Source organism: Macrosteles quadrilineatus, unplaced genomic scaffold (genome assembly GCF_028750875.1).
Source record: "Macrosteles quadrilineatus isolate MER2022 unplaced genomic scaffold, UCM_ALF_1.0 Scaffold_2__2_contigs__length_208266976, whole genome shotgun sequence".
Taxonomy (NCBI): domain Eukaryota; kingdom Metazoa; phylum Arthropoda; class Insecta; order Hemiptera; family Cicadellidae; genus Macrosteles; species Macrosteles quadrilineatus.
Genome location: NW_026542595.1, coordinates 118,573,316 through 118,596,257, shown reverse-complemented (window position 1 = coordinate 118,596,257; position 22,942 = coordinate 118,573,316). Strand labels below are relative to the sequence as shown.

The 22,942-nt window shown below is 35.2% G+C and overlaps 1 protein-coding gene across 2 annotated transcripts in view; it reads left to right on the top strand.

The window, feature by feature from the left end:
• LOC128984664 (guanine nucleotide exchange factor for Rab-3A-like) overlaps window positions 1-22,942 on the top strand; it is an 87,271-nt gene continuing 64,329 nt past the window's right edge. For both annotated transcript variants that reach the window (XR_008489997.1, XM_054403999.1), the window contains exon 1: window positions 1-124. The gene's annotated coding sequence lies outside the window, so the exon portion shown is untranslated. The remainder of the gene's footprint in view (window positions 125-22,942) is intronic.

Sequence of the window (22,942 nt, the reverse complement as noted above, 5' to 3'; positions counted from 1 at the left end):
AGTCAGCTGGGTTCTCTTGTTCGGGACTGTATCCGTGTTTGTTTCGTGTTGTGCAGTGACTCGAGTTATTTTTATCGAAAATTCGTTTGTGTTATTGACTTTTGTGCTCAAATTTACGTAAATGGTAAGTCTAGAGATTTATTTTCTTTGTGACATGTTGGAAATTTATCATACAGTAGCGGGGTATTTACAAGAATGTGACTATTTATGTGTTTGTTTACATTTTATTTAAACCAGAAATCTATTGTTAGTATCATTTATTTATAGGAATTCTCATCTTTTACGTTTTACTTGTAATTAATTAGTATTGAAGAATATCAATAATCTCTTTTAAGAAAGACAAGATACCTACTATAATCTCAGCTTTGTAAACTAATAAATAGCATTACTTTAAGGTGATTTTAAAATTCGTAAATCACGTTTAAGCCTATTTATTATATCTAGCCTATTTCTCGAGACTCAATTAAAAGGTTATATGACATTTGTGCGTTTTTATGTCATACAATTGTACTGCACCTTTAATTAACGGGTAGTAGGTACAAGTTTTGGTTTTTACTCTATGGTCATTCTTCATATCACTTTCATTAGATCTTTTGTTTACATTTTCCCTTTGAAGTCTTGTTTTTGTCTACAGTTACTAGGCCTATCCGATTTCCATTTCAGGCTTTTGTTTACGGTTCTGTAAGCTTACCACTACATACTAACATGGAATGTAGTAGCCTATATTTTGTGCTAGGGATTAACTTAAAAACCCTCTGATTAGTTCTTTTGGTAGGTTTGGTGAAAAAATCCTAATTAGGCTAGTATGGTGGCTACATAGGATAGCTTAAACTTAGTTCAAACTTAATTGGCAGACGTTACACTTTTATGACCGATATTTATAATTAATTTAGGGTAGGCCTATAGGGTAGACATATATGACGTTTAAATACAAAATATAGGCCTATTCGTTAAAGTTGAGTCGACAAACATAAAATTTAAAACTACACTCGAATATGAAAATCCAATCGCTTGAAGGCTGTTGCCGCAAATTAAACCTTGACTTCCAATTAAAAAAAATTATAGTTACGGGTATTGTATAGTTATGAGTGGTGAGGCCTTCGTAAGGAATTTAGAATCGTTCTGAAATTATCACTTTCACAAAATCCCATCGTCTGACATTGAAATGTATCGCCTAATGAAGGAAGCTACAGCCTTTCTGCCAGTCACATCTCATCTGCAATAATTTATCTCTGACCTTTTAAGCTTTCCTGAGTTATATTTTATTTGGTTTATCTCTACATTAACTGAGCTTTATTAGGCTACTTAAAAAAGCTATAGCTGAGCAAATTATACAGTTCCTATTATTTGTGCACAGAGAATGTTGCCATTGCCGGTTCGATAGTGAAGAAAGTCAGTATAAGACATGATTAGAATCAGCTCTTCTTTATCATTGGGTTTACACATGGTCCAGGCTAAGCAAACAGCTGATCTCTGTCAAAAGCTGTTATCCGCATCTCATTCAATAGCAATCATTCACTCATCTTAGCCCCTTTACTAGGTGGCGTTCGCAGAGGCATCCACAAAATTGAGCGGAGTCATCAAGGGTTCATATTATATTATTTTTGTAGCATTTTTACTCTTTTGGGAGTAAAAATACTTTTTAGCCTCTATGGAGTAAAAATCAGCTGTTGTCAACTCAGTTGTAAATTTCTATTGTAAACGATTGCATGTATCGAAATATGTATCGATTCGTGCTTCGTAATCATTTTAACCTACAGTCTACAGTCTCTTACCATAACATTTAAGGACTGCAGATTCTGTACATTAATGTAATTGCCAAAGACAGTTCCCACACTCTGCACTGCAAGCCTTACTACTTCCTTCACCATTTCCTATGTCATAGACCTGTTTTCTTCCCTTCTCATAGCATTTAAGTTTTAGTTACATTTATTTAACTGCCCAAACGGTTCCCCCACTCTGCACTGCCAGCCTTTACTACTTCCTTCACCACTTCCTATGTCGTGGGGCCTGAATCATTCCCTTCTCATAGCATTTTAGGATTAAAGATACATTAATCTAACTGCCACATATACGGTTCTCACACTGTGCTCATACTTTACTACTTCCTAAGCCACTTCCTACATCGTGGACCTGTTTTCATCACTTTCCATAGGCTAGCATTTTAGTGTTTTAGATACGTTAATCTAATTGCCACAAACATTCCCCACACTCCGCACCGCTAGCCTTTACTACTTCTTTCACCATTTTCTATGTCGTGGGGATGCTTCCATCCCTTCTTATAGCATTTCAGCATTGCAGATACATTAATCTAACTGCTACAAACGGTTTCCAGTTCCCACTCTCCACACTGCTCACCTTACTACTTCCTTCACCTCTTCTTACGTCGCGGACCTGTTTCCCTCTCTTCCAATAGAATTTTAAGATCGTAAATACCTTAATCTAATCGTCATAAACAGTTACCACACTCCGGACAGCTCGCCTTGACTACTTCCTTGCACCACTTCCTACGTCTTGGACCTGTTTCCCTCCCTTCCCATAGCATTTTAGGATTGCAGATCCCTAAATATAATCGCCATAAACAGTTCCCACACTCCGGACTGCTCGCATTTACTACTTCCTTCACCACTTCCTACGTCGCGGACCTTTTTTCCTCCCTTCCCATAGCATTATAGGATTGCAAATACCTTAATCTAATGGTCATAAACAGATCCCATACCCCAAACAGCTCGCCTTTACTACTTCCTTCACCACTTCCTACGTCTTGGACCCGTTTTCCTCCCTTCCCATAGAATTTTAGAAATGCAGATACCTAAATCTAATCGTCATAAACAGTTTCCACACTCCAGACTGCTCACCTTTACTACTTCCTTCACCATTTCCTACGTCACGGACCTCAAGCTAGTGTCGTCATTTGATTATATTTATGATCCATACCGTTTCCGTTCTAATATCTGTGGAATAATGCTATCAGCTATTTCTTTATCTACTGCATTCAAAAGTCAACAGCTGATCATATGTCTTTGTTTATGTGTCAAATACTGCTTCCATATAGTACGGTGCAATTAGATCTAAACCGGGACATCCAAAAAAAAAGTTTCAAACCAGCGCAAAATTGTTGAATACACTTCCCTCAATATGTAAAAAAAAGTTACACTGATTTGAGTGTCGGGTTTGGGGGGGAGGGGGTGAAAATGGGGTGAAAATATGACTTTTTTTACTTTTTCGCAAATACCTCAAAAACGGTGCGTTTTTCTTAAAACACAATGAATTACAAAAATAATCTACATTAAATTTCGAACAAAATTATACCATACAATACCTATCTACTATAAACGGTTCAGGAGATATTGGGGGGTTAATGTGATTTTTTCTGAAAATTCTAAAAAAAATTGTTTTTTAATGGAGAAAAACCATGGACACCCATAGAAAAAGTTTCTAATGAGTGCCAAATTGTTCAGTAGACCTCCCTTAATATGTGTAAAAAAGTTACACTGATTTGAGTGTCGGGTTTGGGAAGTAGGGTTTAAAGAAAATGGGGTGAACTTAGGACTTTTTTTACTTTTTCGCAAATACCATACCTCAAAAACGGTGCGTTTTTCTTAGAATACAACGAATTACAAAAATAATCTACATTAAATTTCGAACAAAATGATACCGAACAATACCTATCTACTATAAACGGTTCAGGAGATATTGGGGGGTAAATGTGATTTTTTATAAAAATTCTAAAAAAAATTGTTTTTTTAATATAGGAAAACCATGGACACACATAGAAAAAGTTTCTAATGAGTGCCAGATTGTTCAATAGACCTCCCTTAATATGTATAAAAAAGTTACACTGATTTGAGTGTCGGGTTTGGGGGGGAGGGGGTGAAAATGGGGTGAAAATATGACTTTTTTTACTTTTTCGCAAATACCTCAAAAACGGTGAGTTTTTCTTAAAATACAATGAACTACAAAAATAATCTACATTACATTTCGAACAAAATGATACCATACAATACCTATCTACTATAAACGGTTCAGGAGATATTGGGGGGTAAATGTGATTTTTCTTAAAATTCTAAAAAAGATTGTTTTTTTAAATGGAGAAAACCCATGGACACACATAGAAAAAGTTTCTAATGAGTGCCAAATTGTTCAATAGATCTCCCTTAATATGTGTAAAAAAGTTACCCTGATTTGAGTGTCGGATTTGGGAAGTAGGTTTTAAAGAAAATGGGGTGAACATAGGACTTTTTTACTTTTTCGCAAATACCTCAAAAACGAACTCCCTTGATATGTGTAATACAGTTACACTAATATGAGTATCTGATTTTGGTGGGAGGGTTTTTCGAAAGGGGGGCTCGTAAAGGGTGGATTTTTAATATATAATGAATTACAACAGTGATCTATTGAATTTTAAACACAATAATACTATACGATACCTATCAACTATGAACGGTTGTAAAAATTGCAACTACATTCTAATAAAATAATAAATGACGATAAAAATATTGATTTCCTTGTAAAAAAACATGGCCACCATTTTCCAAAATGGCAGCTAACTTTAATATTGGAACCTTCTGTATTTCATGGTCTGTTTAAGATATAAATGTGATTTTAACACTTTTTCGTTCTTTGGACTTTCTCTATAAACTTATTCGTTTATGAGCTACAGGATGCGGATTGTACACAGCAAGCCTTTTTTCCATGAGTGTAACACGTTGTAACTCCTAAACGAGTAGTTTTTAAGAGAAAATGTCAAAGTTAAAAATATTTTTAAATTGCATTTAAATTCTAAAACAATCATAAACCACAGGGTGTTCCATAAGAAATAACAAAGTTGTCGGCCATATTGGAAAATGGCAAACATATTTTTAAAATTGGAAATCATCCCAAAAAACATCTAAAAAGTAAAGGGGAGTGCTCCATAAGAAGTCAACTCTATAACTCATAATAAAAAAAATTAGCTAGAGGTTCACTTTACGTGAGACATCCTACAGGGTGTCCCGTAAGAACAGCCAAACTCCAGGAAATGGTTCTATGGGTCAAAATAAAAAGAAAATCAAGAATAAATTATTTCCCAAAATCGCTTTGTTAACCAGATATTTGCTATTTTTTATTCGAATTTTTTTACCGATCATTATGTAACTTGGTATGTATGTTTAGGTCAAATAGACTCTCGTTAGAAAAAAGAATTATCTTAATCCAATTAAAAATTTCAAAATGGTGGCCATTTAAATTTTTTAAATTGAAATTGCAAAAAATGGCTAATTTTATGAAAAAATGTCAATAAAAATTTTATTTAGCTTTTAAAATAATGAAAATAATAAAAAAATAAATGAAATATCACGATTTTTATTTGTAAAATGAGGCAAACCTGAATAGCGTAGCCTTGATCATAATAATTTTACAACTAAAAATCGTTATAATTTAGTTATTTTTATTCGATCTTTTTGAGCTTGGTGTCGTTTGATAGGGAATTTTAAAACCGAAATAAAAGTGTTCATGACATTTTTCATAAAATTAAAAGGAGTACGTGTAAGTTTGAATGAATCAACAATATCAGGTTAGATAAAATTATATTTGTGTAAGTAGTGGGCGAAGTGGCACTTTTCACGTGTTACACATTACCTATATTTTTCTTACAGTTACCCCCCCCCCCCTCAATATCTCCTGAACCGTTCATAGTAGATAGGTAGGCTATTGTAAGGTATCAATTTGTTCAAAATTTAATGTAGATTATTTTTGTATATCATTGTATTTAAAAAAAAACGCACTGTTTTTTAGGTATTTGCGAAACAGTCCTATTTCCACCTCAATTTCTTTAAACCCTACTTCCCAAACCCGACACTCAAATCAGTGTAACTTTTTTATACATATTAAGGGAGGTCTATTGAACAATCTGGCACTCATTAGAAACTTTTTCTATGGGTGTCCATGGTTTTTCTCCATTAAAAAACAATTTTTTTTAGAATTTTCAGAAAAAATCACATTAACCCCCCAATATCTCCTGAACCGTTTATAGTAGATAGGTATTGTATGGTATAATTTTGTTCGAAATTTAATGTAGATTATTTTTGTAATTCATTGTGTTTTAAGAAAAACGCACCGTTTTTGAGGTATTTGCGAAAAAGTAAAAAAAGTCATATTTTCACCCCATTTTCACCCCCTCCCCCCCAAACCCGACACTCAAATCAGTGTAACTTTTTTTTACATATTGAGGGAAGTGTATTCAACAATTTTGCGCTGGTTTGAAACTTTTTTTTTTGATGTCCCGGTTTGCTCTTTTTTTAAGCTAGTTGCACTGTACTAATAAGGATTACATTGAAACTTTGAGACCCAGTGGGGCGGATTCCCGAGAGACTTTTTTAACTGTTGGATGTTGGCACTCACCGATATGGTCTTTATCACCATGCAAAATTTGAAAACGATTGATTCAGCCGTCTAGGAGGAGTTTGCGTATTACGAAATGCTCGACGTATAAGAGCTTCGCTCAATAAGCCCCCCGTGTGTTATAGTGCTAGCCTATAATTTGAATGTCAACTTATTGCATCCTTTGAACTTCTACCTGACTTGAAGAAAAAGAAGACTAAAAGTTAGGTTAGTCTTTGTTCTTTGCTCTTGCGAACCTGTTGTGAAATTATTCATCGGAGAAAGTAAAATTCGTTAGTACAGTTTGTTTTTCAAATCGCGTAATATAGGCTACGGATTTATGGTATACCCACAACAAGAATTTACAAGAATGGTTGGATTATAACCGCGTCATTCGTGCCGGGACAGTTAACACTTTGGTGGTAAACAAACAATGAATCAGTAAACAGCGTATTAAACCGAACAATGTACTTTACTTTGTCTATATAGTGGAGCAAAGGAATAATCAACACTGACAAACAATAGCAGTAAAACATTAATAACAAACATAACACATAGCATAAACATAGCACATAACAAAAGTACAAAGGTTAAGATAGATTCAGTGCCAGACCGAAGCATAGGGAATTATTACACTTCGACGAACACTCACGTTGTTTAGTAAACAAAGCATGAACGGAGCACATACTCTGGTATGGTGGTGTAAATACAACGTCAAACCGGTCGGAGTCATGAATACAATTAACACTGGACAACAAACAGTTGTTCAGCGAATGACACATTATAGTGTCATACACGTCAAACTGAAGCAAAGGAATTTACGCCACACTACATTATTTTGATGAACTTCCCACGCAAGGATTTAGTCCAGAAAACAGCTGTTTGCCTCCAGCTTATTCAAATGGGGTTTCATTGCGTACTACTGTGCTGCAATGAGTTTTGCCGGACACCAATCAGCTGATTATACTGTATTTAGGTGGCAGTGAGTAGTTATAAACAAAAACATAACCTCTCTTAGAGGTTATGACTAGTGATTTTTAGTCCTTTGGTTGGTGGAAATATATAAGGATTTGTACGGATTTAGTAGTATGGCGTAAACTATCGTACGTAACTCGTCCAAAATGTGTGTACCGGACTCGTATGGTAATCCCGTACTCGACTTCGTCTCGCACGGGAACGACCACACTCGTCCGGTAAACACTTATTTTCAGGACTAGTAACGTAATATACTATAACGCTACAGTTAACGGTAAACATGTTCGGGCAACAACAGAAGCACACTACTAAGCTAATGTGCTAACCACACTGTACGTAACTTAAATTAACGGTGCGCGTATGTTTTTGTTTTTACAGCACATAGGCTACATAGCGACACGCCGGGGTTCGTGTTGGCATGCAGCATGTCGCATCTTGAATCAACATGTAGCGTGCGAATTGCGTGTACAATCGACGCACGCAACGTCGAAGCACTTCCGATCGTCAATGCTTCCGACACGCGTTCCATCGCAATAATTGATGGACATGATTAGGAGCTGTTGATCGCGCCGTTGACTTGGGATGCTGTTGGTGAACATGTCATAGAACGATATTACTGATGGGGGCACAAGTTAGCGAATTTAATGGTAATAGGATGGATGAAGTGAGAAGTTATGCGTCACTTTGTTATTGACCAATATCATCTGTTTCTGTACCCATGATCATTACCAACCCCAAATAACCCAAGACATCTGAGTCTAGTTACGGACCATCTAAAAGCTTACAACTTTTCTCCGGATTATGACACACCTTATAAATCAAGTGCACAGTTTACCACCAGTCGAGTTCATATAACTTGGACACTCAATCACTACTTGGCTATGTCCGATGTCGGCCAACTTTCAGCGAGCCACACTTTCCCGGGTGAAAGTTGTCTGCGACACTGTCGGTGAAACCACCTCATTACATCGGTAACTTGAATCGATTTAGTTAATAATCGACTAATCGAGTTGTCGGTCGTATTGCGATAATGTGTGCTTTCTATCTGGCTTGCTGACATCCTGACGGCTTTCTTTGGGAAGGAAGTTTGGAATATGATGATGTTTAAGGAGCGAAATTTGGATTCCCAGCGAAGGAAATTGTCGAAGGAAGTTTCAGCAAAGAATTGTGGCATCTATCTATATATATAAAAGGCAAAGCCCTCACTGACCGACTCACTCACTCACTCACTCACTCATCACTAATTCTCCCACTTCCCATTTACCTAGGAGGCTGAAATTTGGTACACTGATTCTTTAGGCATTTAATAGGAAAACTAAGCTGTTTTTATTCTGATCGGACTCTCGGGCTCCGCCCCAGTGGCTCTGGAGTTTCCCATGTTAACCTTATGAGTACATTCAACCTGGAGGCGAGTTAGCATAGCGAACGAGCTAACCTGAAGGCAAGTGAGCGCAGCGAACGAGCTCCAACCTAAAAGTGAGTGAGCGTAGCGAACGAACTTCAACCAGGACGGGATTGAGCCATGCGAGCGAGCTCACTTATGAAGTTAAACGGGGAAAAGCCCGCGGGTACAGCTAGTGGAATATATATTTTAATAGACTTATAGTGGATTCGTTATAGCAATCACCTGGTCTCAGGCTCGATTGGCTTTAAAATACCTACTTTGTATGGTCGCCATTTTAATAATAAAGTATTAAAGTATTAAAGATCCCGATTAGTAAGAATGGTTTGAATGGATAAATACTGGATTTAGACTGTCCTTGACCATAGGGATTTTATTGAGCTAAAAACCAGCTTTTAATATCTAAGCTGACATATCATCTATTGAACACACATCTCGTCAATTTTCATCTTTATCTTAGGATTTTTGTCACTTTGTCAGCAAAAGCTGTTTTCAATATTAGGACTAGTCTGGAAAGTCCTACGTCCTAGGGCCTTATACCTCGCCTAGTTAGAACAAGATTGCTATTCTTCCTGTAGTTCCCTCTTTCTCCGCAGCGCTATAGTCACGGATCAAGAGTTTAGTGTGTTGAATATAGGATTGTGAAGGTTGTAAGCTCTAATTAGTATGTCACAATCAGCTGGTGTGGTGAGAGGAACGTGTTAAGCTTTCTGGCCAGGGAAAAAATACTTCCGGCCTCAATAGGAAATAATAATTGGATTTGAATATAGTGCTGATGAACTGCGGTTGTTGGTGATTATGTTCTTGTTTTACGTCAGTAACCTATTGCAGAATTAGGTCCAATACGATGCATGTCGATGGAAGTCCAATGCTTACGTATAATTTAGTTTTACATCAGCTGTTTTCATCATTGCATTGTTGTCGACAATGTTTTGCAGTTGATCATAATTGAGTTGGACACACCGAGGACATAATATAAAGAACTGATGTCGTCTAAATGAGATTTTATTTTTAAGAGTTGTACCTTACCCTATTGGTTATAAATACCAGAGCAACTGTGCACTAACAGATTAAGTATTGTGTCCAAAAATCTCTTGAGTTTTTACAAACAACACTCCATTAAACCTCTTAAAATGCTCTACATACACATTAAAATTCCGTGTGGCCCAGCCATAAAGATAATGACACTACAAGGGAGTACTTAACCCTACCTACGGCATGAGTGTAGTTTTAAAGATCTTCATGCACCGTGTCTGTGAGTTTTACATCTCTAGAGAGTTTTGACCTCCGGAAGGTCTCCACAGTGGTCGTCCTTGATCCTCCCCCATCCCCTGGGAATATCGGGTGTCCCGTGGGAAGGTGACGATGCGGGATGGAGGCCGGAAGTGAAGCTGTGAACCAGTCACTTCCGGTATGTCAGCGCCCCTTTAATCGACTGTAAATAAACAATGTCAATGTTGATATTGTTGTTTGTAACGCTTCGTCGCTTCAGTGGTTAGAGTTTAGTTGGAAAAGCGTGTTTTTCATTGATTTGAGTGGTACATTTTCAATGTTGGGTTGGGGAATGTTAGGGTTTTGGTTAGTTTAAGCCGTTTTAGTTTAGGTTTGGTTATTAGTGTTTCACATTAGCTTACGTTTCACTAGGTCACTTAATTTAGACTTGGTTAGGGTGGGTAAGCGTTGACTATGGTCAATAGTATAAGATAAAGCCATGTTGCGTTAGCTTATTGTTGATTTAATTTTTGTAGGCCTATTAGGATAAAACGAATTGCGAGACACTGTAAGAGTGTGAAAAAATATTCTAAGGTGTTAGGCCGACAAAATGTACACATTGATTTAGAACAAAGAAAGTAAACTTCTCGTAGTTTTGTAAAATCTACTTGTTTTTGTGTATATTCTATTGGTGATGTTTATTGCACTTAATCCTTTAATACTTTAAGCTGATGTGTACTATTAAAACGATTCCCTCATATTTTAGGTGTGGATTTTGTAAATAGTTGGACCGAAATAGCTTAAAATCGCCCTCATAAACTGGGCAGAACACAGAACTGACCTCAAAATAGTCAGCTGATCTATGATAACTCATATGTAATCTAGTATCTCTTATCTGCTCCACTACTCTACATAGTCACGGCAAGTTATACCGGTTTGCATTACCGTAACACAGTTATGCGTAGGCGTGTCTTATAACGGGGTAGTGCTTGCACCAGACCGGCCCACCAGTGTGCAGATTATAGCACTAGCTTTCTTCACTGGGCTTCAACTTGAATTAACATGATACAGTATATTAAATCTCTGGGGCTTGAAAAAGGTTATGAAAAGAGACTATTTCCGATCAGTGTTACGACCGAGACGTACCCGTGGCAGAGAATTAGTGTGGATTACCAAGACCCACTTGGATCTATAGTGATGAACCATATTGTTCGTCCTTCTGCATAATTAAGATTACTAAATCACACAGCGAAAATTTAGTACATTGTTTGTCTTAATATATAAGCAGAAAATGTCTTCGACGTTCTTTTCCCAATATAAATTATAAGATTTTACTATTTGACGGTAGTTAGATGAAAGAGATAGGCTATATATCCGCTAACGTATTAAGACGTTCAAACTAATGTATCTACAGTTCAATTAATCAAACATTACTAAATCATACTAATTGAAGTGAAGTACGGTGAACAATTTGACTCGATCATGGATACAATTACATTTAATAACGATCCTATCGTATATTTTATTCTTAGGAACTATTTTTTTCAGAGAAAAAAACAGCGGAAAATTTTTTACTATAAATAATTCACATCTGGTGTCCTAATCCAGCTGATTTTATACGCTAGGGATAAAAAGAGCTACGTTACTCCCGCAAACATTGTATTGAATTCAGCTGTTTTCACTGCAGCTGAACAAAAGCAATTTATTTGTGAAAATATTCGATTAAGTTCAAACTGTCGGAAGGTTTCAAAGATTTTACAGCGTTCGTTGTGGTCGTGACGAGGTACGCCTCATTTAGACTGCGTGCAAGAATTGAAGCTATCCATCTTCTCTTCCTCATTTCTTATGCTTCCCTTCTCTGCCTCGATCCATCTTGCTTTTTTAAATTTTCCGAATACACTTTAACACGTCAAATTTAATCTACTGTACGATTGTCCAGTATTGATAGCGATTTCTTAAACAGCTTCGGTTTATTTTTAGTTTACGATTTTTATAAAATAACTCTTAAATTGTTGGAGTGTCAAATTTGTTTGATCTGAAGGACGATTATTGAATTTACTAATCATGTTCAGTAATAGATGTATGAGTCTTGGAACAATATATCATGAGTATTCAGTTTTAGAGCTAAAGTTGTACACAAATCGCTCCAGTGAGACAGCGACGAAACTTACTTGCTGAAATGAATGCAAAGTGTTTGTGAAATAAACTAAAAAAGTTCAATGATCCATGTAGCTTTGTTACAGACCAATAGCAGAAGTTTTAAAGCCAATTATGATTTTAAAAGCCCGACGATCATCAAAGACAAATGGGTCCAGGTTGGGTTAGGAACCTAAATATTTATAGAATGTCGTTAAACATAGTAGATGCAATAAACAAAAAACGCCAACTAAACCTAAATGAATGAAAGCTTCTATAGTTTTGCTTATCGTAAAGAGACGACTTCGTAGACGGCTGATCACCTCACCTTTTTTTAGCGAATTTCCCTATAGGGAAGTAGCTATTACCGTAGGTCTCATGGTAAGACCTAGGCCCGGGACCGATTTACTTTTTCATTTGATGTCCCCAGAGGCCAAAAACACCATTCGTTCAAATTTATATATATATACTAGCTGACCCGGCGAACTTCGTATCGCCTAAGTTATAGGTTTCCCCTAAGACAGACCGATGGAAAGAAAGTACCGTTACGTTTAATTTTCAAGATGATAAAATTTGGTTTGAAGGTGTAAGGCGGGATAAACTCGGACGAGTTCGCGAACCAGCATGATCGGACTATGGGAACGGGGGTTTACGGGGGATTTTATGGGGTAAAAATAGGGTTTTCACATTTTTTACCAAAAAAAAAATAAAATTTTGCAAAATCTTTTCAAACCATTTTGTAGAGCTTAAAAAAACAAATAATTTAGTATATTGAAGTGTTACTATGCGCCTAATGGTTACGGAGAAAATTCCAAAAAAATGTAAATTTTAAATTTCCATGTTATTCTTATGGAGAATAAGTAAACTGTTGTAGTTTGCTTGTTTATGAACATATTTTGATCAAATTTGGAAAATGTTTTTATTTCTTACTAACTATTAAAATTTTACAAAAAAAAGTTTTACCCTCCCTGATGCAGCAAACCTAAGTACCTGTTAAAATAATTCTATTTAAATAGGAAATAAATGTTAAATTTTTAAGTAGACATTTTAGTGTAAATCCAATCAGACATATGGAAATTCGCTTAGTCTGCAGGTTTGCTGCGGCGGGGGTATTTACTTTACATTGTGCTTGATTAACAGCTTAATGTGGGCGATGAGCAACGAACAAATATACTAAATTTTGTCGAAATTAATAGCGTTCGAATGTCTTTTAATGCGAAAATCTGTCATCGCAGAAAGTGAAGACGTCTAAGTAATTCACATGAAACTCCATGTTGCCTCTAATCGTGTTTGTGAAGTAAGGTTTCCCAACACAAGTTTCGCGGTATTAACGTTATGCAATTACAGTTCCCGCCATAATGACAGCCACCAGCTGATCATGATAGCGCAACAGCTGTTATATAGCAACAGCTGATCCGGGAAAATCCCGAGAGGTCATCTCCGGGTCGGTTAACAAGAATTTCAATTTTTCAAGTGTTTTCCGTATTTCGTCTTAAGTAATGGTTAAGGTTGTACCAAGAGGGAAGTTTATTTGTGTTTTGTTTATTTATTTGATTTTTGGTGTAGACTTTCCTTGTTTGTTGCCGTATTTGCTACCAAAACTATTGGGAACTAACTAACTATTCTATAATCCATTTAAATTTCGCGATGGTCAATAATAACAGAAAGGTTATTGTTTTGAGAGCTATTTTCAACTCAGCAGGACAAAGCTAGACAAATTAACACATATTATGATACATCTCTTATTCGGACAACTTATTGACGAACTTATTTGAAATAAATAATTTAAATAATTTATTCAAAAAAGTTACTACATACGTTGACTGTAGATACACTTTTGTGTAATATTTTACACATCAAACAGCAAAACAAGATTGAAGCAATTTTTTAAACTTAAAATCGTAAAAAATAATGTTTTAAAAATTGCTTTTCCACGATTTAGTTTGGTTAAAGGTGCAGTATGACGAAAAATGTAGTTCATCCTGGCTGCTAAAAGTGCATTTTCATCTCTCATTTATGTTCAAAGGATCCACTTTAGACCCTAGCAATGATCTAAAGATGATATATTACAGTAGTTTGACCAGATTGATTGTTTTGTTGTCCTATGTTGCCATTCCATGGTTCCTCGTGTACGGTGCCGTCTCCATCGATCACCATATATCAAGCCATACAATGTAGCACTATACCCTGTGATGGATAGACCCTTAGATTGTGTAAATTCTGTAGACAACATTCTGTTACTCGTCAATAAATAAACAAATTTATAATTTATCTAGGATATTGAGCTCGTTGTGTATTAGCCTATATGAAAAATTAACATTATTGTATGTGTTGAAAATATCGGAAAGGTAAAAACACAAAATAATGGTTTATATGTTTTTTAAATATTATTTAACCACAATTACTAAATACCCCCGCCGCAGCAAACCTGCCGTCTAAGCGAATTTCCATTTGGCCGAATTGATTTTCAATTGATCTATTTAAATAACATTAGGTTTAACGAGTACCTAGGTTTGCTGCTACAAGGAAACTAATAAAGTAGTGTGTTTTTAGTAAAATATTGATAGCTTACTATAAAATAAATAAATTTGCCAAGTTTGATCAAAATATATCCATAAACAAGCAAACTACAACATTTTACAATATTCTCCATAAGAATAACATGGGAATTTTAAATTTACCATTTTTTTAGTTTTCTCTGTAACCAATAACCGTACAAAAACACTTTGATATACTGAATTGTTTGTTTTTTTAAGCTCTTTAAGAAGGTTTAGAAAAAAATCGGGAAATTTTGCGTTTTGAGGGTAAAAAGTGAGAAAAACCAATTTTTACCCCATAAAACCCCCCATAAAACCCTGTTCCCATGGTCCGATCATGCTGGATCGCGAACTCATTCAAGTTTATCCCGCCTTACACCTTCAAACCAAATTTCATCAAAATCGGATAAAAATTACTCAAGTTATCGTGTTCACGGACACATATATATATATAAATCTCTCTCTATATATATATATATATATACATATATAAAAATTTGAACTAATGGTGTTTTTGGCCTCTGGGGACATTAAAATGAAAAAGTAAATCGGTCCCGGGCCTAAGTCTTACCATGAGACCTACGGTATTAGCTACTTCCCTATAGGGAAATTCGCTAAAACCCCAATTTTACTGTGTAAATAAAACACAATTTTCTCCAACGACACATTTATTTGTTTTTTTCAGCATCAGTGTTATTAACTTTAAAAATATCTATTCAGTAGTTGCATAAAATATTGGTTTATTTGTGCAATTTGTACAACCGTCTGTTACATTGACTCCGAATTACAAATAAAACAAAGCTTACACTTTTTACTACAAGTTCCGAAAAGGATTCTCATTTATTTGTTCATACACATTTTTAAAACGCATCATCATTTTACACACGTTTTCGGACGACCCTTACTAACACTATTCTTTGTACATTGTTTCACTATAAAATGCTAACGATGGTGTTTGAGGTACTTTTTTTAGCTAATTCTGTATTGGAGTATTTAATTTACTAGTATATCAACACGGACAGTATTCGTTTTTGTAGGATTTCGATAAAATTGAAAATTATATTTTCTCTATTTACAGTCGTTTAGACAAAGTTATAAATATTCCCTGTTTCTTGATAAGCTAAAATGGGTTCTGAACTACTGGTGTCTAATCTGTATTACCGCCTAACGTAAAATTCATGAAATTGGTATGATTTTCATCTTCAGTTGAGCCAATAAAATCTTGATAGAACCTTTTTGGATTTAAAACCATACCACAATTTTAACATCCATATTGAAATCTGCCCTATCACAACTTTTGCTATCAACAATGAAGAAAAGTCAAGTCTGCTCTATCTCTTTCTTATCGTCGACTCATTAACATTAGTTAATAAGCATAACTGAACAATCATCAAAAGCGAAGCGTCACTACATTAGACGAACACCGAGAAATCATGAATCAATTGTAACGTTTGAACTCATCGCTTTGATAAGCGTATTTGTTTTATTTATGTTTTGTAACAAGCTATATTAGATTGTTATTGATCGTACAGTAAATGTATTTTAATTTGTATTGTGTAACCTGCAGAGAACACAATATTTTCACTAATCGTGGAACCATTTTGATGGTAAAAAAGTTTAAATGTGAAAATTATAAACAAAAGCAATATTTTTTGCTATTAATGAGTATATTTATCACACACTAGGCGTTTTAGAGCAAGTGCAGTCATGATTCAACATATCTCAGCAAAATCTATTCAGAAAAAAATATCCTTCAGCTAAGGTCTTTCGTTAGCTCAGTGATTAAGGATGAGTTAAATATTACGTGGTAAAGCATTTATTCAAGCTGTAAACTCTAAACTTAGTTGCGTGTAAAACTTAAATTTAATCGAGTAATCATTCTAACTTTAAGTCATAAATTTCTTCCGAATAAGAAACTCCATCGAAACAACTTTGAAGGTCTTTAAGTTCAGGGAAACAAGACTAAAGAACTGTTTGGACTCAGGAGCAAACATGTAACAGCTGTTTGGCACGCAACAACTACGCTATGTTCGTGATATCGCACTGTAAACATTAAACATCATGTACAGTTTGACGTTGATTACTCAATTGGACCTTATGTAAGACAGTATGTTAATATTTATATTTCTTAACTATTCATTGCAAAAGATGTATTCTAAACAAAAATGTCAAGATAATTATTTAACTTATTTACTTTGTCTAGTTTCACGCCGTTCAATTGTAGGTTTTATAATGGAAGAGTCCAACCATGGTCTTGGCTCTAATTTATACATTTTGTTAGAGTTTAGTATAAACATTGAGTATAGAATCACTGCGATGACGTTCAGGCTCAATAAACAAAAAATAAAGTTTTAGATGTATACAGTGTAGTATTAAAAAAAAACTTATTACAGTTCAATCGAGCCGCCATTATCCAAAACTAATATAGTCGCCAATAAACCCAGAGTGTTTAAACACTGTCACCAATAAAACGTATTGTTACTGAAAATATTTTAAATTATTGAATCATAGTAATGACCAAATGCTGTAACGTTCCGAAAATCTATGACTGAACTATAGTTAAAAAGAATAGATCTAACACTACAATAACGTGCAAACGTATATATTTATAGTTACATTTTTTAGTAATTTTCCAACGAAACCTCATGAAGAAAGTATACTTTGTCAAATCACACATGTCAGACTTCGCTAGTTTTTACCCTTTAACCCTGTTTGCCCAGGTTATATTATGCATGTCAAGACCACGTGTCGCCTGAAAGCTTGATACGACAGCGGTTTCATTTTATTGACAGTTTCCCCATATTGTAATATTTATTTTAAATTTCTCGCTCATGATTTCGTGTTATAACACAAGCCTTAATAAAGAAATTCGTTACGTTAGGTTTCAGTGTAAACAATAACAAACCTGAGACCGAGGATTTAAACATTACGCTCTGTTAATTTTATTTGATAGTATATTTCGAATAGTTGTTGTTTATGTTCAATACCTGTCTGTCGTACCATAGATTAAAGAATCCGTTAATGTTGTTTCCTAACCAGTACACAATTAACTATACTTTATACTTTCTTATGAAATGGCGACCATACTATGTAGGTATTTTAAGCCAAGTATGAATGGAGATGAGTGTAGGATGAGTGGCGCGATCTTGTAGTCTTGTTAGTGACCAAGGCCGACATTCCTTAGACACAGCTGTTAATTAATAGCCCAAACAGCTAATGGCAACTAAGGGACCTACAGTTTATAGTGGAATCCGAACCACATTTTTTCCTTGATATATACGAATTGGTCTAATTATCAGGATAGTACTGCGGATAGTAGTAGTACTCACTAGTGCGGACGTTAATCCACACCAGGGAGTATCCCATACTAATACCTGTTCTCATGATTATAGGGACCGAACCGTAGACATTGCTCAGACGAGCGGAGATTTCGAAATCCGAAATTTGGCAAGTGTTTGTCCAGATGTGGGTCAGAGTTTTGGCGGGTGTTTGTGCTGTTTTGGCGGCGCAGTTGTGTAAGCGTGAAGGACACTTGTTTAACCGGTTGTGCGTGCCTTGACCTCTGTCCCCGCAACCAGCAACCAGTTCACAACAAACACAACCCGTAGACGAGTCAGCATACTCACTTCCTGCTTTGTACTATGGTAAACACTTTGTGTGCCTACCTGGCCGATATAATGCATTTGATTGAATGCATGAAACACACATCTAATCGTGCCTTAAATATTACAATTGAATGAAAATTTTAAAGTCAATGTTTAGACTACGGTCAATTGATTAATTTTGATACTACAAGTGGAATTTTCATTGAATGGAAAATCTGGATGTTAATTTCACCTGTATTCCATGTAGGCCTACGATAACAATAGTAATAGTGTGCGCTGGAATCGGTTAAATCTTCCCTCCATTAATAGCAACCTTCCCTCCACTAAGCCACCTTACCTTGGGTAGGGGTTGGAGTATCTGTCACAAAATTGTAACATGTGTGGTTTCCAGATGAATTGAATATATTGGAAAATGGATATAAAACAGTCTGTAAACCGCACAAATCCGCAGCTCGCATCGCTGCAATGCGGTTGCCACTGTGGTTACAACCAACTGTGCTGTGCCACACGCACACACATACAGAGCTGCATATCGTATATGGGACCTTGGTGTGCATCCGTGTACGCAACATGGAATGATGGGTCGAAACAGTCGACGTAGGGTTTGGAACGTTCCACTGCGAACTGAGTAAATCCGATGTTAAAGTATTTTTATGACATGACACATCAGAGTGGGTATTCAAAGGGTAATATTTGTGAACGATGACCGTGGAATCGTTGACAGCTGAACCAGAAATGTTTTAACTTTTTTCATGATCAAGCTGTTTACTTAATGATAACTAGTCAAACACTGTATCCGCTATATTGTTTTAACGAGGTAATAACTATCGAGGAAATTTATTGAGAAACCAGACTTAATAAACGAGAGGCAACTTGTCACGGTAGAATTGTTGCGAGTCAGCGCGAGACAATGGGGAATTAATCACGCAGGTGTGGTAACCTTCACGTGTAAATCGTCTTATGTCCCGTGATAGTGCGATCTAGCGTGGGAGAGATGTGTGCAATTGCAATTTGTCTGGTGAATTTATATAACAACTAACTACTGAGAACATGAACAGATTTATTATGAAATATACAGTAGTGTTAAAGTACATCTTTATCTTTGTTGATCGAATTTCATCTAGTTGCCAGTGGTAATAATTTTAAAACCGCTCAAAGTTCTTGATGGATAAATAATTAACTTTTATCGCGGTCAAAAACCTTTGCTCTCCGGTTATGGCAAAAGCTCGTCTGAGAGCTTCTTTTACTCAAAACAAAGAGTCTTTCAGAATTCACCCTTTCTCACGAAATGTTGTTGCTAACAAACCACCCTTCTTCACAAACCAGCTTCTTTTGGTACTCAAAAGAAAGTCTTTCAGAATCCACTTTTAACACGAATTATTGTTGCAATCAAACCACCCATCTTCATCAAACCAGCTTCTTTTGGTACTCAAAAGAAAGTCTTTCAGAATTAACTTTCCTCAAGAAATATTGTTGCAATCAAACCACCTTTCTTCATCAAACCAGCTTCTTTTGGTACTCAAAACAAGAAATCTATGACCATAAAATATCTGCAAGAGTCTTTCAGGATTCACTTTTCTCACGAAATGTTGTTGCAATCAAACTCCCCGGAGAAGTTGGCAACAATGAAAACGATCGAAAGAGAATATTTCGGTTGGAAGTGGAAACATGTGAACTTTGAACAGCCTTGAAACTGCTGATAATGAATGATAATAAATGTCAAAATCGTGAATGGTCTGTGACCGTGCAGTGCATTGATTGCATGATTTTTGCAGTCACTTTTCAATGATTACGTGGCGTGTTCTTTAAACGATGTTTGCGAATGTTTTCGGGATTACTGTCACCGACTCAACTGTTATAATACAGTTATGTATGGGTGGTATTATATCAACTGTTTGAGTATTGTATTGTACTCGATTTCGAGCAACGAGCGTTCTCGTGAAAGTTCAAATGACACTTGGAGAGAGCAAAAATCCAATAACCTTACATTTAGGTTATTTTTTTTGTTCATGTTTATGACTTTTTTCGTATGTTTTAAATTACCTGGCAACATTTTGTTTATCAATCATTCTACATACACTGTTGTGCAATTAAGTGAAACTTCAACCTACTTTTCATAATTAGTTCTAATCTGAAATTTTATCGACCAATCGTATAAATTAGGTGTGTACTAAAACATTGTAGTTTCTATCATGATAGCATTAGCGGCATTTAAGCACAAGGACGGTCGGTTCGAAACTCGAGTTTTAATAGTCCATTGCTCAGATGTATTACTTAATCCGTGCGCGTTTTGATTCATTAGGTCGTTAGCGATGTACTCCAACCCAATACACCCGTCAATCCATAAAGTGGGATACAACCAATTTTCCTCTTCACTGGCCTCTTTTAAGGGTACTAGAGTGTTGATTGTAGCATAGATGACAGCCCTGGTTAGAATAATACCTGACATAATAAATTGACAATGTTCAAAACGTTTTAGTGAATTGGGTGGTTTAATTTTTTATTATAACTTCTAAAGAATAATTATTAATACATTAATGGGAGTATTATTTTCAAAAATAAAGTACATTGTTGAAGTTGAAAATCTTAATTGGGCAATTTAATCAATATCTTCAGAGATTTATTTTTATTACAATTTAAAAAGTATATGGAGACGTAACAAGTAAATTGGAACCAAGACTTAAGCTCAAATATCAGCGGAAATGTACTAATTTCCTTTAGTTTATCGCGGCGATAAGGCTAATATGTAAGCAATTAGAAGTTGTCTTGTCAAGATAAAATAAGTAGACTACAAGGTTTTTTAGATAAACTGCCCTTCCTAAACTTGTAAACCGGTTGACTATTCATAGAACCAGACATGTCATTGCATGTTTAGTTTAGTAAAGATTCCGCCAGTTTTTAATCAAAATGTACGTTAGTGATTTCTGTAGAATACACCAAATTGTTCACCATGAGAAAAAAATTATAGGACGAGTTGTTGCAAGCTGTTGCATTTATAATATCACATAAACGTATTTCAGTAACGAAAACTATGGCATAAAATATGATTTTACTTTGTAGCGCTCATAGAGTGGTTCATTCAATTATGTTCTTTTCAAATAAAAATAGGCTAAATAGCTAGAGAAAGAGATATTTCAGTATGTATACAAAATTCAATGGGAAAACGCCGAAGGAAAAACTTACTCTCATAAAACTCCAAACATATATGTAAAATAAAAACGATACTGAAGGATATTTGAAAATGGTTGAAGTTTACTGTTCATTCTTCTAGACAAAAAGTAGTCAGTTTTCAGTATATCATTTCAATAGTTACTTCATTTACCATTTTGTTTTAACATCAATATAAAAAAAAACGGGTGAGGTTCATAATGTCCAAATTTCACAAACTCCAACGTCTAAAATATTAAATAAACAGTGTGTTTCATAACCTCCAAACTTCATAAACTCCAAAACTATAACTTTCAAATAAGCACAGTTTCACAATGTCCAAATTTCACAAACTCCAACTTTTAAATATCAAATAAACAGAGCGGTTCATAACCTCCAAGTTTCATAAGCTCCAACGGTACAGTCTCTGCCATAAGTCAATCGAATTGGCGGGATACCGAGGCGGACGGGCCGAATGAACCTCTCTGTTTTACACAAACATACATTCACTCAACCTGCTCTGCTACACTTATTTGTTAACATACAAATTTCAAATTGATATATTATTTTTCTGGAAAAACCAGTGCTCATTACTATGTAGCTAGTTTTTACCTTAACATAATTTTTATAATTTATTTAGGCAAATTAAAACAGATGATTGTTTTTTAACACCATAAAAAACATGAAAAATGTAGTAAGCGAGGAACTTTTTTATTTTTTGGTCAGGAAAAAAATTCCTGCGGCAAAGTTTTAGATCAAAGTATGAATTTTATTTTTTATTTGAAGCTTTTTTGATACGGAGCCTGCTTGTATCATTTTTAAGCGATTAAGAATAGGCATAAAATCGCTTGGCGCGGCATTGGCGCTAGGAGTTTGGCCGGCTCAGCATCAGTTTACGGGATATAGAAACTGAGTTTCTAGCATTTAATTATCATTATATTACATCAAATATGTCATTACATTACGAAGAATGGTAACTTAATTTACAGGCGTATGTTTGTGCATTTTAATGCTTACCGGTAGTCTATATTTAACAAAATTCTTTGATATAAATGCTTCCCCGATTGTAATTTCGGAAATTGTCTTCGTGAAATATGAAAAGGCATATAAAGATATGGAGATAATTTAAGTTCTTGGTAAAACCCACTGAATTAGCTACCTGGCCCAGTTATTATTTCTACTTTTATTCTCCTTTCGTTAAGGTAAACTAAATTAGTGTAAATGCATCCCTTTGACTAAACTTTACCCTAGATTTGGTTCTGGTCAAAATAATTTAAACAAAAATAGAAACTACTCTTATTCTAAGTTTATGTGGTGGAATTCCTGCTAAAAGTGCGATTGACTTTACATCGAAATAGGCCTATTTAAAACGTTCAGCGGGTTCATAGTTGAGACCATGGTTGAGACCACATTACAATACCTATTTATTTGCTTCTTCATCCTCTTTAGCCATTTAGTTGTTAGATAGTATTACATGTTATATTCAATGGATATATTATGATTTTATTTTAAAACATTCAACGAGTTTATATTCATCTATATTTGAAAAAGCTAATCAACGACTCACG